General features: G+C 43.9%; 1 long non-coding RNA gene across 2 annotated transcripts; it reads right to left on the reverse strand.

The window, feature by feature from the left end:
- Positions 1-1,632: 1,632 nt before the first annotated feature.
- LOC139080808 (uncharacterized) lies at positions 1,633-11,258 on the reverse strand. Of its 2 annotated transcripts, none has more exons than XR_011535607.1 (3): positions 11,073-11,211; positions 10,458-10,522; positions 1,633-1,764 (listed from the first exon to the last, which is right to left on the reverse strand). It is a non-coding gene; the product is annotated as an uncharacterized lncRNA (long non-coding RNA). The 2 variants fall into 2 exon arrangements; XR_011535606.1 differs by lacking the exon at positions 1,633-1,764 and adding an exon at positions 6,693-8,333 and having other exon boundaries at positions 11,073-11,258.
- Positions 11,259-15,106: the final 3,848 nt, after the last annotated feature.

The raw sequence follows: 15,106 nt of genomic DNA on the forward strand, positions 1-15,106 counted from the left end.
TTTATTAACCAGACTCTTTTTATAGAACTAGCAGAGAGTCTTTAACCCAGCTCTCTGCTGCCTTACAAATATGGAATATTATATTTCTCTTCATAAAGGGTAGCTGAAAATATGCAATCAATTTAATAATTCCCCATGATGGTTTTATCTGCAGTAATATGTATATTATCTATTAGAATTTACTTAATGAAAAACAGAAGAGAACGAAATTTGTAACTATTAGCATTTAAGTACTCAGAATTCTTGACTTTTTCTTTAATGACCATGAGACAACCAACAGCTGGCCACATAATTAAAATCTCATTGCCAGTGTTTGAAAAAGTATCTGTATTTCCATGCAGTGTGTTTATTGAAATGCTGTCATTTAATGGCAATAAATGATTTAAATATTTGTCAAATAAGTCTGACTGAATCTTAGTTAAGAAACTATAGAACTATATCCCTAAAAAGAGAATTATAGGTTAAAAAATGGAACTCCTTGAAAGTTGTTAAGTTGGCCGAGGGAAATGACGAGCTGGAAGGCCAGTTTCTGGAAAGCATTGGCAGTCCCAGCTCCTTGGAACGCGTTCTCTTCTGCGCAAACATTCGGAAATGCACCTGACAAAAACCCCAGGGTGACCGACTTCAGGCAAGCCGCCCAAGTGTTCTGGACTTCGGTTTCCTCTGAAGTATGTAGTCTCTGAAGTAGGTGATCTAAGAACTGTGCTGTTTTCCAGAGAAAACTGTGGAGCTCGCGCTCCCACAGGATGTGCTGATGGCCTGGCCGCCGGCGCTGCGCCGGGCACCCGGGGAACGATGCAGCCCGTGGCCCGGGAGCTGCTCCCGGAGGAAGCGTCCTGAGAACGCAGTGCTGATTTCTTAGTTCACGTTGTGCACTTAAGGTAGGAGTTTAAAGACTTCACAGTGAATAGGGGCACGATTCCGTCTTCTCTGTGTTGGTCGTGGATGAGAGCGGCAGAGGCAACGCCGACCTCCTCTCAGCCAGCCTGTTCCCGCTGACTAGTTTCTCTTCTGTCACTTTTTCTTTTTCCCGTAAAGGTACTAGACAGCTTACAAAGCATTTTCGTAATGTTCCCTCTTTGGAGCCGCACACAGCCCCGGGAGGCCAGCAGGACTGGGGCTGCTTCCATTTTATACGTGAGGGAACCTGGGCGAGAAGCTGGGAAACGCCCGGTTCCTGGCAGGGCTGGGGCGCCACACCTGCCCCAGGCCTCTTCCTGCCTCCTGGCATCCGGGCCCCGGCAGGTGACAGCTGGGAACAGTGCCCGTCTTCGGCTGGCTCGGGCTCGTTCCTCCAGTTAGCCGGACTTGAGGTTGGGTAAGAGGAACTAGCGTTAAGCACCTAGATGAGTTTAATTAAGCTGAAACAGTGTGTTCTACTTTACTTATCATACGGGTAATGTTACTGGTAGAAGATTCCAACTGTCCAGAGGCATACAAAGTAACAGCTGAAGCTTGCTGTCTTTGCTCTTGTCCCGGCTCTCCAGAGTCAGACACTCAGCTTCTGTGCTTTGGGCTCTTCCTTGTGTCACCTTGGAAGAATTCTCATCCTACCCGTCTTAGTGCCAAGTGAGGAGCAAGGGCATTTTCTCTCCCTCCATCAGAAGGGTTTGTTAGCTCCCTGAAGAGGCGGCCTGTAGGTGTCAGCCCCACTGGAAACCTGAGGAGCCCCGGACCCAGCGCAGATGAGGCAGAGAGGAGAGCAGGAAAGGCCCCTGATAGAATGGGGTCAGCAGGCTGGTTCAGTGAGCTGTTCCCATGCACCTGATAAGAAAATACAGAGAGAGTGAGGCCAGCGAGGTCGTTTCTGCTTTCCAAAAGCTTCCTGTGATGTGAGAGAGAAACCTGGAATGAGCACAGACCAACACCTGCAAGGAAAGTATGCGCAAAACAGCGTTGCGCGAGGCAGGAGTTGGGCCGAGCGTCCGAGGGAGCAGTGAGATTGACTGTCCCAGATCAGAGAGACGAAGGAGCCAAACAGGAGGCTGACCTTGCTCCTGGCTGCCTCCAGGTCTCAGCAGGCTCCCACCAGTCCCACTTTCTCTCTGCACGGAGCCCCCAGTGCTGGCGGGGACAAAGGCAGGGACACAGAAGGAAGAGTAGCAGCGGGACAGGGTGTGAAATGTCCAGCTAGGATCTGAGTCCTAATTTCTTTTTTTATTTCTTGAGGAAGATTAGCCCTGAGCTAATATCTGCTGCCAGTCCTCCCCTTTTTGCTGAGGAAGACTGGCCCTGAGCTAACATCCATGCCCATCTTCCTCTACTTTATATGCGGGACGCCTGCCACAGCATGGCATGCCAACCAATGCCATGTCCACACCCAGGATCCGAACCGGCAAACCCTGGTCTGCCAAAGCGGACTGTGCGAACTTAACCACTGCGCCACTGGGATGGCTCCTGAGTTCTAATTTCATATAGCATCCACACCAAGATAAAAATCTATTCCACAGCAAGATTTCCTTTGTTTTTTTAAAAGTTCTTGGTTGCTTTAAAATCGCCATATCCAATGTCTATCATTAGCAACAAGGACGCTTGGGCCAGCTGGGCATTCAGGGTATAAGTGATAGCCTTCTCTAAAGAAGAATGACCAGCTGTTAGACTTCCTTCTCACTGATCAGGAGGCGGCAGCCGTCCCGGCAGCATGGACTCCTAGCCCTGGGCGAGCCCTCCCTGCTCTTTTATCCTGGGCATTTGCCGAGCGAGCTTTGTCTCCTAGAGATGTTGGAAGCGTGTTACACAGAATGTGGTAGGTGTTGGGTCTGCACTAAGAGCAGTGTGTGTGGTAGTGTTCCATCAGATCTGGTGCCTTCAGAGTGGTCGGTATGGTTAGGGTTCTGGTATGTGTTAGCAGCAGACCCTGCTGGCCCCGTGAACATGCTGACCGTGAAAGGGTCAGCATCTCAAGGAATGATGGTTGGTCACTAAAACATGAAACACCGAAATTGGGTTGATGAAAACTTGATTACGTCGAAAGCCCAGTGATATGTATTCAAAATGTTCGATTCCCACGTACAACATCCTCTCTAAAAATAATACTCAAGGGCTCCAAATAGTTCTCATTTCAAATAATAAAACACAGAGTTCGAAGACACAAATGCGTTGTGACCATCTTCCAAGATGAAGTGACACTGTCATTACAAACGTGCCTTGATGGTTTCAGCCACAGAGGCATTTCCTTTGTTATGATAAATTCACGGGGCAGGGGTGACAATTGAGAAGTACTGCACAACCCAAACCTCCTGCTCAGGCAGCGTGTGGGCTGGCTCTCGAGGTGCAGCTGCCTGGGGGCACGACTTGCCAGTGGAGGAGACAGTTGAGAGGTCGATGGCCTTGTTTCCTCCTCTGCCACAGTTGGCTGCGAACCACCTGCCCCCTCCCCTTCTGGTCCCGGCTCCACACAGCCCTCAGGCATTCTGGACCTCAGCTGGGTTCAGTTACTCGTCTGCTTCCATCTTCATCTTGGTCCCGCGCATACTTTCTCAGACTCATTTGTACGGAGCATTTACAGACCCAGAGAAAGTCAGCACGAGTGGTGACTTCTGATGCCAGACCTTACCCCAGATTGCTCAGGAGTCATTTGATTGTCTCAAAAATGACTTCCGTTCTAAGATCTAGAAGAGAAACGAATGTCAAGACCGTGTCATCCTCAAAAGCAAAGCCCGAGTTACCTGGGGCTGTAGGCCTAGGCAGGTGAGTGGCCTCCAGGAGGGTGAGGGCTGGACCGCAGAGAGCTGTGGAGAGAGGTGCCGTCCCCATCGGACATCCCAGTCCTCACCCTCTGACAGGGCAGCTGTGGGGAACGGTCCTAACCAAGTGGGCCCACAGGGCTCCTGGGTTTTGTTGTTTTCGGTGCATGTAACAGTAAGCACAGAAAAGTTGCTTGGGGATTAGCTGCACCCTGACACCTTTGTTACAAAAGCTAGTCGCAGGTCAGGACCTGCTTCACCTACAGGCGTCTTAAGCAAACATTCATTAGCCAGCAGGCCCAGAACCCCGCTGGTCACCTGTATTCCTGATGGGCTTCAGCCCTGATTGCTTTCAGGTGCTTCAAAAGGCCCGTCGGAGGCAGAGGCCACATTTCAGCCCCACTGATAACTCCCACCGAAACACAATTCCATTATGGTGGCTGCATGGTGGTTTCCTGTTTCTAGTTATCAGGTAGCCTGCTACAAGCTAGTTTACTCCATTAACTGAGACTGGTCACTCACACCAAACATGGTCCCTACTGAGAAGGCAGGATGAATGCTCAACTTTTTCCTTTTCTTCCCAATTGTATAAGTAAGGAACTGATTCAATAGCTATTCCAGTTGTAACAAATTATTTTGAATTTTTTTTACTATTTCTCTTTTGATCATTAATTTTCATAGATTGAATGTGTTTTTATCAACTCCAGTTATTATTTTTGTTTTGGGGTTTGTTTGTTTTTTTTTAACTCCTCATTTCCCCGTCCCCCTGGCCCCTAGCTAGACAAAATATTTCTAATCACGTTGACTGGTGGCATGAAAAAGTGAGGAAGTGAAATATATATTTGCCAATACTAGAATAATTAAGTGAATATGACCAATTTTTTCAATGAGCATTATTTGATAAACATTATTTCATCCTGTTTATGTGAAAATTTAAACAGAGATACATACATAGAAGGAGAGAGAGGGCAATAGGACTAGAAACGTGTTTACTGAACTGTTAACATTGTTTTGGGTAGTGGGTTTTAAGGTGATTTTTATGTTTTTTTTGTAAGCTCGCGTTTATTTTTTTCAAAGTAAGCAGATATGAGTTTTACAGCTGGAATAAACTTATTTTTAAAAGAAAAACAATCTTATCGTGCATTTTTCACTTTTTTAGACATTGGGAGAGTATTAACCAAAAGAAACAATGTTTGCAATGGCTCCCTGTCTCCTACAGGATGGGGAGTGAAATGTTAGTGGAGAGTGAAAGCTACATCCACGGAAAATGGACATTAACTTGTTCTCAGTTGTGTGATTGATGATTATAAATTTAATCAGAGTTTAGAGACAAGAAAATCAGTGTGAAGTGGAGTCCTGGAACAGGGGTTCATGCAGAAGATGGGGCTTTATGTTGGGACCCTTGATCTTGTGACCCAGTGTGAACACGTAGAGGTTAAAGGTAAGTATCAGGATTTGTGAAAGATTTAATTTTGGGTCAAGCTTTAAGTAAATGATAAATTTTGTTTTATCATTTTTACTGAGGTATAATTGACATATAACATGAGATTTCAGGGGTACAACATAATGATTTGAAGTTTGTCTATATTGCGAAGCAATCACCACAACACCACAATAAGTTTAGATAACATCCATCACCATATGTAGTTACAAAAATGGTTTTTCTTGTGACAAGGACTTTTTGGAAGGACTCTAACAACTTTCAAATATGCAATAAAGTATTAGTAACTGCAGTCACCATGCTGTGCATTCCATCCCAGTTCTTACTTTATAACTGGAAGGTTGTACCTTTTGACCTCTTCACCCATTATCATTCTTGTTGGCTCAGATGGCATTCCTTTGGGCAATAGAAGCCCCTCTAAAGGTGCCTTCTGCTACGACCCCACTCATCTTTGAGAGTTTCCGTGTGTTCTGGCACAAGATGCCTCCCACCCGCACTACCTTCCTGCCCCCAACAGGGGACGTCTCCCAGAGAGCTCTGGCTCCATGTGGAAGGAGTGGTGTTTGTACCCAACATACAAGCTCTTGGCAGATCTTGCTGCTAGAGGGACGTCACTTCTTGGCCATTTCAGTGCATGGTACTAAAAAGGATTTTTTAAATCATGAGTTCATGTTGATATTTCCACTTGAATTCTAGTATAGTATTCCAGTTAATTTTTTTTCTTTTCATAATTGAACCTTTGTATACTAAATAGCATTATTTCTAACAACACAAACATTTCATTGCTTTCTTTACCCAACTATAAAAGAAAAATAGTCTCCCAGTCATACTATTATTATCATAAATAATGAAACTACTGAATAAAAGCTCTAAATTTTCCCTCATGTGTCCTGAGACTGCACGTCCTGAGTAAGTTTGAAGTAATAGTTCTAAATTCACTTAAGATAACCTTTGACTGTATGTTGCGTAAGCACTTACCCAACGTAGAGTTTGCTACAATCGTTCACATCCATTTTAGCATGAAGGCTTTTGCATCCATCAACTCATAGTTGTGAGAAGGCGGTAGCTTTTGGCTAGAACTCTTAGTACAGGAGGTGGAAGGTCAGTCTGCCAAGGCGCTCTGAGGTCACACAGCCATCTGAACGATTCGCTCTCCACCAGTGCTTTCAATTCTAGTCTGACTACACTGGAAACAAAAATCTGCCTTTTACTGTTTAATTTCCAGTACTGTTACAACCAACATAATTTAACTTTCTAATCTTGTCCTAACGTGAAAGTTTCATCTTTGCCTTTTTGAGTTATGACTTTTCTCTTTAAATAAAAATAATGATATCCAGTCTTTCTACATACACACTGTGTTTTCACACCAAGGCTTCCATGGCATCAATTCAAATAATTCAGTTAACAGTCCCTTGACTTTGTGTGAGTCGGTGTTTACTTTTCCCCTGGGGGAGAGTGTAAGGAGAGCTATGGAATCTCCAGATCCCACAGGATGAGCACAGGTGATGTATGTAAAGAGAGCTCTTTAGGGTTGTGTCAGAAATCTATTCACTCAGAAGTCAAACTAAAGGCAACTTTGCTTTATTTGTGTATTTTCCAGCACAATTAAATACCCTTCAAGTCGTTCACCCACCTCAAACCATTTAGTAACTATAGTTATTTACTCAAAAGAACAAACAAAAAAAAAGAGTCGTGCATGACCAGATTTGTGGAGTTTGGAAGAGCAGCACCACGTTTGGCATGGTTTTTGCCAAAAGTTAGGGTGAAGTTCAACTCGGGACAGCTCGAAGGCTGATGCGTGCGCCATTGCAACATCTCTGCTTCTGGCCGAGAGAGAAATAAGAGCACAGAGCAGAACACGCTTCAGACAGGCTCCAGGAGCGTGGCCCGGGCGTGCCGCTGTCCCTTCCTCTCTCTGAGTCCAATGCGCTTCCCATTTAACACGGAACAGAGAGCACTACACACACTGTAATAGACGGATCAGCAGATCCAGTCTTTTCAATTTTGCTTGTGGTTTAAATTCAACCACATTCCACTTTCTTCTAAAAGCCTTTCTAATTTCAGAATTATAATTACTTCCTGATTCTTTCAAAAGTTGCAACTTAGAGCAAAGAGTAGGTCTTTAAAAACAATTGGGGTACATAAGCCAGTTGAGGGGTGGGGAACAAATCTTCGCAGTTACTTTTTCTAGACAGCTGCCTTGAAAGCTCTCCAGATCCATGAGATAGCATCTCAGTCGAACAGGTGAACTTACGATGTTTTAAAAATAGTCTAAAAAATCCTGGAACATGTGAGGGAGAACTCTGCAGCTTTTATTTGAAAGTCTTCCTTTTCATTGAGAAAACAGAATTACAGCAGCCCTCTTAGAGGCGTGTACGTTTTCAGTTTCGGATCAGCTGTTTTAGGTCGTATAACATCTTGGGTATATCTGGGGCCTTCTGCCCTCAGGCAGTTCTGAAGATGTTTGCTTTTCTCTCCTCTGTTAGACTGTAGGCTCCTTGGGGTCCCTGCGGGAACTTCTGTCACCATCCCAGCTCATAATATCTTAAACAGCCCCCATATATTTTAGGAAGTTCTCAAACTTCCTGTTTATCGGCTGTCTCGAAACCCGAAACCCGCCTCCCAAGCAGCCAGAAGCAGGGCGGGGCCTCCCTCTGTGCCAATCAAGCACTCTCATTTGGAAGTGAGAGTCACAAGAAAGCAGGCTCTCTGCAGAACATCCACTTCACTAGTCTACATGCAGCTTTCGCCACTGAGATTGGCCTCGGTTCTGGCAGCAGAAGCCCAGGCATTAATCTGGTGGTGGCAGCAGTGACAGCAGCGTTCTCATCTGTCCAGTCCCACTGCACGGTTTGGGTCTTGGTCCTGGCAGCATAGTCTCAAAGCCTGTTCCCAGTCCGCACGATTCTGTGAGTGACCTCACAGCCTTTAGTAAATCCCTTTTGTGCTTAAACCAGTCATTGTAGATTCTGTTTGCAATTAAGGGCTCTAACCAACCTCAGACAAGGAGCATGACCTCTTAGTCTGCATGTCCGCAATTCCTGATGAGGGTCAGTAGAGGTCATGTGCACCTGAAAATATCTTTTACAATTGTTACAATGCGATGTCTTCTTAGGCAAGACCAGAGTGTTGGGTTCCCGACTTTGCAGGCCCAGAGACTTTCATCAGTGCCCAAGTTTCTGCGAGCGCTCAAAAATCCAAATGTACTAGAGACGGAGGTATAAGACAGAAGGACTTCTTAAAATTTGCAATAATAAATATAAATCTTGGGGGCCAGCCCCATGGCTGAGTGGTTAAGTTTGCGTGCTCTGCTTCAGCAGCCCAGGGTTTTGCTGGTTCGGATCCTGGGCACAGACCTAGCACCACTTGTCAGGCCATGCTAAGGCGGCATCCCACATAACTCAACTAGAAGGATCTACAACTAGAATATACAACTATGTACTGCAGGGCTTCGGGGAGAAGAAGCAAAAAAAAAGAGATTGGCAACAGATGTTAGCTCAGATGACAATCTTTAAATAAATAAATATAAATCTCAAATGGACTGAAACAGCTCATGTTGTCAGGATAAGTGACTCTCTACATTTGACTACAATTAAAGAGTCTGGGAGTCAATTTAGAGCAGGAATCACTGGAACATAGATGAATGGAAGGAAGGACGAGGGGAGAGAGATTGAGAAAGAAAAGGAAAAGAAAAGAAGTGGTTCAAATGGAAAGAATTCATGGAAGGCCAAGCAGGGGACAACAGAAAACTCACACCTAGAAGTATTATACCAAAACCTAAGAATATCGAAAGCAGAAAGTTCTAAAAGCTTCCAAAGGGAAAGAATTAATCATCTATAAGTAGGGTGACAAAACAACCTATCAATAAGTAGACCGTATGTCTTAGTTTACCCAGGACGGTCCTGGGTCACACCTACTGTCCAAGCTTAGTTATTGGTAGTGTCTCCTTCACTCTCAAAAGTGTCCTGGTTGGATGATAAATTATATTTTCACCCTTCCTACAAAGGAATAAGAGGCGAATTGATGGAGGGCTTCTCAATAGCAAAACAGTACAAGAGGATAATAGTGTGATGTTTTTAAAGTATTAAAAGAAAAGAACTTTGAATGTTAAAATTTTATCCAAATTTTCATTCAGATGTGAGAGTATGAAATAAACATTTTCGGTCACATAAATCCTCAAAAATTTTGCCATATGTTGAAAATGCTCTTGAAGGAAGGGTTCAGATGAGAAAAGAAACAGATCCAGGAGATTGTTAGAGGAGACATGGAATAAATAGTGATCAAATACCTAGGTAAAGTCTATTATATGACAAAACAGGAAATAGAGTGTATCCAGAATAGCCAAGAAGTACAATAGCTACACTATGGGAGTTGAGAGAAGACGGAGACCAAGGGACGTGATCATGTGCAAAAATCTTGAATTGTGAAGGGTACAATATAGATATTGCTAAGCTTACTACTAAGGGCAAATATGCATCATGACAGGCTTTAAGAGTAACCACTGTGAGGACAAAAATAAAATGTTTAGCTTTTAAATGGGCAGAATACCCAAAATGACCAAAAGAAAGCAGGAAAAGACAATAAAATAAATAAAAAGAAAGTTCAATAAAAGCAAAATATGAAATAAGACAGCAAAAACAAATCCTAATATATAGCCATTATAATAATTGTAAATGGATAAAACTTAAAAATATAAAGACTCTCAGACTGAATATAAAGTAATATCCAATGATATGATATCTAGAAGAGGCATGATTCAAACAGAAAGACCCAGAAAGACTGAAAATAAAGGATGGCAGAAATACAAATAAAATGTTAGCAAGTAGAATTCAGCATCACATTAAGAAAATAATTCACCATGACCAAGTGGGATTTATTCTGGGAATGCAAACTTGTTTCAATATTTGACAATACATTAATATCATATACATATGTACAGATCCAGGAAAACATCATATAATTATCCCCATAGATGCTGTAGAAGCCTTGGGCAAAATCAAAATGCATTCCTGATAAAAATTTCTCAATTTGGTAAAGCTAGCATCTTACTAAATAGAGCAACATAAGAGGCATTTTCACTAAGATCAAGAACAGGGTAATGATGCCCAGTATTTCCTTGACTGTTCAACACTGTATAAAAGCATTAGCCAATGCAATTAATTAGATAAAAAAAGTCAATTACAGACATAAGAATTGGTAAGGAAGAAGTAAAAACTATCTCTTTGCATATTATAGAAAAGTATACTAGGAAAACCCTAGAAAATCAATGATAAAACTAACTCCAACAATAAAAGAATTCGATATGGTAGCAGGATATAAAACTTACTTACAGAAATCAAGACTCTTCATATACACAAACATTAACCAATCGGAGGACATGACAGTAAACAAAATCCTATTTACAATGGGAACAAAGAGAGAAAATTGTTAGGAAGAAGCATGACATGAAATACGCAAAACCCAAATGAGGAAAACTTTAAATTATTCCTAAAAGACAAAAAAATAAATTTGAACAAATGGAAAGAACTCCCCCCCGACCCTCCGTTCTTGGACAGGATGATTCAGCATTATAAAGATGTCAGTTCTCCCTAGATTAACTTAGGAATGCAATAAAATCCCAATAAAAAGATCAGTTAGCTTTTTTTTAAATGGAGTTAGACAAGTTACTATTAAAGTGTATACATAATAATAAACATACAATTATAGGTAGAATACAGATGAAGAGACTGGATACAAAGAGGTAGACAGCTTCTCTGACAGCAGTCACTAAGCAAGGAGGGTCAGAGTTTGAACGCAGCTCTTTAAGACCAGAACACACCACCTCACCACTAAGCAATGCTGTCAATCTCAGTTCCCAGTAATCGTGGAACGTTCGCCTAAGACTACAAGTTCTGAAATGTTAATTGCCCATAGTCATGCTAGCCAAGATGTTTGCCTCATTTTACCTGGTCTCAGCTCAAGTTTCATAAGAACAGTGCAGGCACTTGTCATCCAGCTGCAGTTTTCCTAACTGGAACTCGGAGAACACACAACCAGTCAGGGAATATAATTTTCACCATGTGGAAGCAAGATAACCAGTATGAGAAGAAGTCCTCCCAGAATGCCCAGGGCACAGAGCTGCTCCCCCAAGTGTAGGTCCTGACTGTCTGCTCTTTCTCCTCTTACATCAGCACTTGTGGTTTGGTCTACAGACAGAACAGCAAGGTCTAGACCACGAGTAATAATGGAGACGGCGCCTCCTGAATATGAGTTACGAAAGAGAGCGAGACAGAGCGGGAGAGAGAGCGAGAGGAAGAGAGAAAGGAAGGAAGGGAGGGAGGAAGGAAGGAAGGCAAGAAAGCAGGGAAAGAAGAAAGAAAAAGAAAGAGAAAGACAGAAAGACAGACAGGAAGGAAGGGAAGAAAGGAGGAAAGGAAGGAAGGAAGAAGGAAGGAAGGAAGGGGGAGGGAAGGAGGGAGGGAAAAAAAGAAAGAATGAAAGAAAGAAAGAAAGAAAGAAAGAAAAGACAAGGAAAGAAAGAGAAGACAGAAAGAAGAAAGAAAGAAAAGACAGAAGGAAAGACAGAAAGAAAGAAAAAGAAAGAAACAAAGAAAAAGAGAGAAAGAGAAAGAAAAAGAAAAAAGGAAGGAGGGAAAGAAGAAAGGAAGGAAGGGAAGGAGGGAAGCAAAGAAAGAATAAGAAAGAGAGAAAAAGAAATTTGTCAGTTTGTTGTCATCAGTTTTTGCAACCAATTAAATATTTTGAGTTTGCAATAAAATACACTTCTATCAAGGAAATCTATGCCCTTGTCCCGTCTGCGGGATAACTTTGGTTTTCCCGTTTGAAAGTTCAGCTCTCTTGGGGACACACTCATGGGTTGTGCTGGAAGAGACTGCACCGTGGACCTGCAAGGAGCAAGCTGCACCTCAGCAAGAACCTGGAAACTTGAAAACATCTGCTCCTCCTCCAGAATCCCGGTACCGAGAGGCCAATCCGTTTTCACCGTCATTTGCCCTGTCCCCAGGTTGAGGCTATTTTGTGGCGAAACCACGCCATCTTGTGGCTTCACAAGATTCCAAAGCTGAGGTCAAGGATGATATATTGTGATACGTGTTCAGCTAATATTTGTGGTAAGGAATATAACAACATTTTTCAAAACACATACATCCTCCTTATCAGAATATCCCTTTTATCTACTAACACAGACATGAAAACCGTCACCACCACAGATACCGTGGGAACATTTTTCTTCATTTGCGTAACATTGCAGTTGTTTCCCCCTCAAGTACTCATGAAAGGGATATAGTAAATGGATCAGGAGAAATAAGTAATGAGAATGCTGAGTTCCTTTTGCTTTTAAACAAGCAACATCCAAAATTTGTTAGTAGCTGGTTCATTACTTTAAAGCATTGGTCTCGAACAGTTCCCTTGTTTTCACAGACTAGCACATGAGTTTCACGAAAGCCTCAAATGGGCATTAATAGAGTGACTGGCAGCTCTACTCACAGTACGGCTGTGACCACAGCAGGGATTTCATGGCTGACAACGCCAGCAGTTGTCAGAAAGATAAAGCAAAGAGCAGAGTTCTGTCCTCATGGTACCAGGCTCTCTCTGCCATCTCTGGGGAGACAGGACTGGAGAAAGGCATTTTCTCCCCTCTTGGGGTTCAAGGTGTAAAAATTTCTCTCCTGGAAAGATATAACACCCAACAGATAATCATTAAAAAATCACCTTTGGGGGCCAGCCCCTTGGCGTAGTTGTTAAGTTCGGCACGCTCCTCTTCTGCAGCCTGGGTTCACGGGTCCGGATCCCATGCATGGACCTACACCACTCATCAGTCATGCTGTGGAGGCGACCCACACATAGAGTGGAGGAAGACGGGCACAGATAGTAGCTCAGGGCGAATCTTCCTCAGGAAAAAAAAAATCACCTTTGTGTCTTTCTTTGGAATGACACATATGAGCAAAATTTACAGGCAGGATGTTTTCTACAACAGTGGATCCTTGGGGAAAATATTTCACTCACCCTTCACTCAGTGGTTTACATGGCTCAGCAAATGAGAAGAGAATCTGAACGTCAAGGCAAATTGGGCATCGTTGGACATTTTTTGACTGCACACAGCAAAGACTCCAGACCTTGTGTTCAGTGATGGGCTGATAGCCATGAGGACCACTGGTAGAAGAAATGCCTGGCTTGTTTTGGCCATTTGAGTACTTAGTTATATCTCACTGGCCCCCTGAAAGGAGAGCTACAGAAATATGGAGGCACCGTGTGCCTGACTTAAGCCCTGCCACCCTTGCTTCTCTTAGACAAGGAGCAGTTGCCCACAGCAGGACTTGTGCCCCGCTGTGCTGTTTCTCTCACCCTCTGCTCGCACTCCCTCTCCTTTGCTCCACTGCAGGGCCTGACCCAGCGTCTCTTCTGCCCCACACTCTTCCGGGGGGATTTCCTGCACCAACAGATGCCTCCCAAATTTCCATCTCCAATCCATCTGCACCCAGATCTCTCACAACCACCACAAACCCCTCCTTCCTGCTCCCCAATGCACCATGGTGCTCTGTGCACATCCTGGGAGCCTCCCAGGACCCCACCCCTGTCCCACTCTCTGCACTCAGTCAAGGCCTGTAGATCCCACTTGTAGAATCTCCTGACTGTTCATTTCTGCCCATCTCCATGCCATCCTAGTCCAAGCCACCATGACCCTCCTCTGGTCTTCCACACACACCCCCAACAGATCCCAGCACAGCCACGCCTGCCCTCGGAGACCCGAATCCCAAGCATGCGTGAGTGAGCTTTCTAAATTGCAAACTGGATGTGTCACTTTCACATTCGATGTGACATGGATTCAATGGCTCCCCATCTTTCAGAGGCTACAACCCAAAATCCTTAACATGCATGATACGGACTGAACATTTGCATCCCCCCCCCCCCGAATTTATATGTTGAAATCCTAGTCCCCAGTGCGACAGCATTGGGAGGGGGCCTTTGGAGATAATGAGGGTTAGATTAGGTTATGAGAGTGGGGCCCTCATGATGGAATTAACACCTTTATAAAAAGAGAAGAGACCAGAGCTTCCTCTTTCTCCATCACATGAGGACACAGCGAGAAGGCAGCCGTCTGCAAACCAGGAAGTGGGCCTTCACCAAGAACGGAATCAGCCAGCACCCTGATCCTGGACTTCCAGCCTCCAGAACTGGGGATTTAAATTTCTGGGGTTTAAACTGCCCAGTTTGTGGTATTTTGGTATGATAGCTCAAACTGACTAAGATTGTGGTCTGCAGGGCGTCCCCCATCAGCCCATTCCAACCTCCCCTAACTCACTTCTCCCTCTTGTGCTCCCCATACCAGCCAAAACAACCACACTCACAGCTTTCTTTTCATGGCAAATGCTAAGTTCCTTCCCACCTCTGGGCCTTTGCACGAGCCATTCCCTCTTCCAGGAGCCCCCTCCCCGTTGTCTACACCCACTCATTCCTGACTCTCCTCCACTCTGAGACCAGCACAGCTCCTGTGCACAGCTCCTGCAGAAACCTGCACATCCTTCCATAGCTGTGCTCACAAATACAATGAACTCAGTCGTGTATAACGATTATTTTTAAATTAATATAACGATTATTTTTAAATTAATAGCTTTTTTTGAGCAGTTTCAGGTCTACTGAAAAATGAAGAGAAAGTACAGAGCTCACAAATATCCCCTCCCCACACCCAGTTTCCTCTATTATTAACATCTTGTATTAGCGCGGTGCATTTGGTACAACTGATGAGCCAACTGATGCAGTGTTGTTGACTAAAGTCCCTCGTTTACATGAGGGTCCACTCTCTGTGCTGTACATTCTGTGGGTTTTGACAAAAGTGTGATGACATGAATCCACCACCACCATGTTATACAGAACAGTTTCACTGCCCTAAAAATCCCCATTTTCCATGTATGCATCCCTGCCTCCCCAACCCCTGGCAACCACTCATCTTTTTACCCTCTCCACAGTTTTGCCTTTTCCA

The sequence above is a fragment of the Equus przewalskii genome, chromosome 32 (genome assembly GCF_037783145.1).
Source record: "Equus przewalskii isolate Varuska chromosome 32, EquPr2, whole genome shotgun sequence".
In the NCBI taxonomy this organism is placed as follows: Eukaryota; Metazoa; Chordata; class Mammalia; order Perissodactyla; family Equidae; genus Equus; species Equus przewalskii.